This window comes from Notamacropus eugenii, chromosome 6, assembly GCF_028372415.1.
Source record: "Notamacropus eugenii isolate mMacEug1 chromosome 6, mMacEug1.pri_v2, whole genome shotgun sequence".
NCBI lineage: Eukaryota > Metazoa > Chordata > Mammalia > Diprotodontia > Macropodidae > Notamacropus > Notamacropus eugenii.
The window spans coordinates 243754404-243758923 of record NC_092877.1 but is presented as its reverse complement, the minus strand read 5'-3'; the positions used below and the strand labels follow the sequence as shown (position 1 = coordinate 243758923).

The 4520-nt window shown below is 38.1% G+C and overlaps 1 pseudogene; it reads left to right on the top strand.

Annotated features, from left to right (window-relative positions):
- Positions 1-1987: 1987 nt before the first annotated feature.
- LOC140512296 (flavin-containing monooxygenase 1 pseudogene) lies at positions 1988-3505 on the top strand (annotated as a pseudogene).
- Positions 3506-4520: the final 1015 nt, after the last annotated feature.

The window sequence follows — 4520 nt, the reverse complement described above, 5'->3', positions numbered from 1 at the left end:
TGATTTTCCTCATGTGAGGTTTGTGATAGGGTAGGAATCATCTACCCAGAGGAAGAGGACAATAATCCAAGCCCCTGGGTCTGACTTCTGTCCCATCCTGCTGGCACAGCTGCTTCTGTTCTGCCTGCTCCTTTTAAGGGATGTCATAGAAAGGGCAGGGCAGTAAGACCTGCTTAGAGTTTCAGTACTGAGGGCCTGAGTCTGGGTTACAGTCAGTATAAGGCAAGAGCTTTGTATGATGATTTATTGGTTGTATTAAGTTTAAAAGAAAAAAAAAAGGAAAATCCAAAAGGCAAAACAAAAAAAAATGTTTTCATAGTTAATCTTTAGGTTACTTCTAGAAGAATCTAACTAAGCCAAGAGAAAACATAGAACAATCACATTGAAAATTTTAGCTATATAAGCCAAACAAAATAAAATTAAAAAAAAAAACCTGAGCAATTAGCTAATCAATTTTGGCATTAATGATCATGTATTGGATTACATTTATAGGATTGAATCTATCTGGGTGATCAGATTATTTAAATGTTTCAACAATTTCCGTGAAGTGACTTTTAAGACAAGATTACGTAGTTATCATGCTTACTAAATTAAGGAGGTAATTGCTTAATTTTATACTTTGTTTTCATTTTATAGGAACATATAATCTTGAATGGTGTCAAAGAAAATGGATAATTCAACCTCACATTCTCTGTGTAAGCAGTCATAGAGTATATTTACGATAAAAAGGATAAGATGTGTGTGTGGGGAATATGAATTGAGATTTAGGACATTTTGAAATTATCTAAGAGGCAATATTTTAAGGAAACTATGTAACTTCGAATAATTTTGTCTTATCTTCCCATTGTGATTAATTATCTTCAGAGAGAATGTTTTTGTTTGCTTGTTGTTGGTGTTGGTGTTGTTTTTCGAATCAACAGCTAGAGAGAAATAAAAGGGAAAAAGAACCTACTGAAACCTACTTCTTATCAAAATCATGTTGACAGATTCAGGTTATCCACAAACTCATTTCACCTGGAAGGCATGGATATAACATTTATGCCATCTAAAATACAAGTGATGAATCAGCAATGATCTTCATAGAGGCTTAAGATAAATATAATTACATATGAAGAGCTATTTTGTAACCACATAATGAAACTAAACCCAAATAATTATTAATTTTTTTCATTTTTTATAAATAGTTTTCACTCTATAGTCAGTTATCTTTAAGAATAGAATCAAAAACATCTCCAATTATGGCATTACTTTCATTTCCCCTTTCAGTTCCTAGAATGCTATGGAAACATGGTTTATGTAAGAGTGTGAATTATTTCTTGTATTTTTAATAGTCAATATTCCATTTAAATCACATTACATATTCATTATAGAGAGCCATGGTGATGCCAATGTAACAGATTTAAAAGATTGAGAACCCTTATTTTACTTGATATTAAAGTTTTACTTCAAGATAAACATTGTTATGCGATCATTTTTAAGAAGCAAATTTCTTTGAAACGTGCCTACAGGTATGATTTAGAGCCAATCTTGAAAAAAAAAGTTTTCGAGTGCATCCTAATATCTGGTCACTGGATTCAGATGGCTCTAGAGGAGAAGTGAGGCTGGTGACCTGCACAGCTCTCCCTCACTCAAAACAAAGTCAAGTGCAAGTCATGTCATCATTTCTCTGATGGCAAGGTCTTCTTTGGCAACGACGAACGAACACAATCCTGATTGCTGGTGCTGATACCTGGGGCTCAGTGACTCTCACTCCACAAGTCTCCCACCCTGCTCTGCTATTCCATCCTGCTGCTACTGCTGCCTCAGACTGCCCCAGGGCTTTCGCTCTGTGCTGTGTGTTGTATGCTCCTTCACCCTCGCAGAACAGATCCTTCCTGTCCACCTTCCAGTTTTCCTGCTCTGTGAATCTGCCACAGTCTGTCTTCTATTGGATTCTACACCTCCAAAATTTGGAGGAGAGGTTCCAGCAGAAGGAACTGAGGAAACTCTTATTGATCCTTGCCTGACACAAGACACCATGGTCAAGCAAGTTGCAATTGTTGGAGCTGGTGTGAGTGGCCTCACCTCCATCAAATGCTGCTTGGAAGAGGGGCTGGAGCCCACCTGCTTTGAAAGGAGTGCTGACATTAGAGGGCTACGGCAATTCACAGAATATGTTGAAGAGGGCAGGGCAAGCATTTATAAATCTCTTGTTACTAACAGCAGCAAAGAGATGTCCTGTTACTCAGACTTTCCTTTCCCAGAGGGTTTTCCAAACTTTGTGCCACATTCCCAATTTCTGGAGTATCTCAAGATGTGTGCAAACAAGTTCAACCTTCTAAAATGTATTCAATTCAAGACTATTATCTGCAATGTGAAAAAAATGTCCAGATTTCTCTACCTCTGGCCAGGAGGAGGTAGCCACTGAACATGAAGGGAAGCAAGAGTCAGCCATATTTGATGCTGTCATGGTCTGCACTGGTTTTGTCACTGACTCGTTTTTGCCACTAGATACTTTGCCAGGTATCAACACTTTTAAAGGTAAGTACTTGCACAGCAGGGAGTACAAGCATTCAGGTCTGTTCAAGGATAAGAGAGTTCTTGTGATTGGCATGGGGATTTCTGGCGCAGATATTGCTGTGGAGGCCAGTCACATGGCTAAAAAGGTGTTGCTCAGCACCACTGGAGGTGCATGGCTGATAAATCGATTTCTTGACCATGGGTATCCTTGGGATATGGTGTTCACTTCTCGATTTCAAAGCACATTAAGAAATTCCCTCCAGACTTCTGTTGTAAACTGGCTATTTGGCAAAACAGCAAATAGCAGGTTTGACCATGCAAACTATAGTTTGATTCCAGAAAACAGGACTTCTGTAAGAGAACCTATAGTGAATGGTGAGCTCCCAGGACGCATAATTACTGGGAAGGTGTTGATCAAACCCAGTGTGGAGAAAGTAAAAGAAAGCTCTGTGATGTTTAAGAATACTTCAGAAGAAGAGCCTATTGATATAATTGTCTTGGCCACAGGATACACTTTTGCTTTCTCTTTCCTTGATGAGTCTATAGTGAAAGTTGAAAATAATCAGGCCTGTTTGTATAAGTAAATATTCCCTGCACATTTAGAAAAACCAACTCTGGCTGTCATTAGCCTCATGAAGCCTTCAGGATCTTTGGTTTGCACAGCAGAAGTACAAGCCCGATGGGTCACACAAGTCCTAAAGGGCTTGAATAAACTACCACCACCAGATGCCATGAGAGAAGACATTAACACAAGGAAAGCAAATAAAGCTACTGGGACCCACTACTGGCTTTTAAGGTTTACTTTGGCCCCCTTGCCTCATACCACTACCATCTGACTGGCCCAGGGAAGTGGGATGGAGCCAGGAATGCCATTCTGACTCAGTGGGACTGGACAATCAAGCCAACAAAAACTCGAGTTGTACAAGAGCCTCCGGATACTTTCTTCTACCTACTCAAAGTCTTCAGCTTTTTCGTTCTACTTGTGGCTTTATTTCTTATTCTCTAATAACTGAAGCCTTAGGAAAAAAATGCACAGGATAGCAGAGTAACCTAGATCCTTCATCAAGTCAGAGCGTTCACTCCTGTGGGTCTTTCCCAGGATAACTAATTTGAGGCCTTATTCTTCCCACCTGGAATCCAAATGCACTCTAGAAACTCTACAGCAGCCCTATTGGCCAATAGTGTCCAGTGTGTACTTTTCCCATCCTTGACCCTCTCCATCTGTATTGTGACCTCCATATTCTACCAACCTATGGGGAGGAATGTTTTCTGCAAACCTTCAAACACTATATAAATGTGAACTATCATTATGGTAATTGTTTTCATCTTTATTATCTGCATCTAATGCCAGTGGAATAAAATCTGATTTTGATAGTTTCAGAGGAGAAAAAAAGTTTTTGTCTTACATAACTAGATATAATATACAAACTCAAGGCCTATTCTTATGTATTTGGCAGTAAAATGAAAGTAGGGGATAAGATATTAGGACACATACTCAATATGTAGAAGAAAATAGGAGTGTAGAGGAGAAGTAAATCTTCTCTGGCCACAGGTGATGAATGAATGTGTCAAGGAAGACATGGTCATAAGTTATGTGAAAGACTTCAAGAAATTATGGAAGAATGGAGAGAAAAGTATAGGTAAGAAACCAATGGTGAGAAAGTTCAATGTACATTCAAGGAATTATAAGTCAATCAGAAAGGTGAGAGTACAGCATAGAGTAGAATAATCAAAGATAAGTCTATAAAGGGAGGTTGAAAAATCATATCATCAGATACATGTGTGCATGTGTACATACATATATGATTATGTACATATATACATGCATGGATGCAAGCAGGCAGATAGATATTTCTATTCCAATATTTTGGCATAGGTTTTATATACATGAAATGGGTAATTTTATATTATTTCTTTTATTCTAAAAAATAGTAGATAGGCAAAATTAACCAATACATATTTATTAAGGGCATAGTATGTGTCAAACACCGTGCTAAATACTACGGACACCAGAAGAAGCA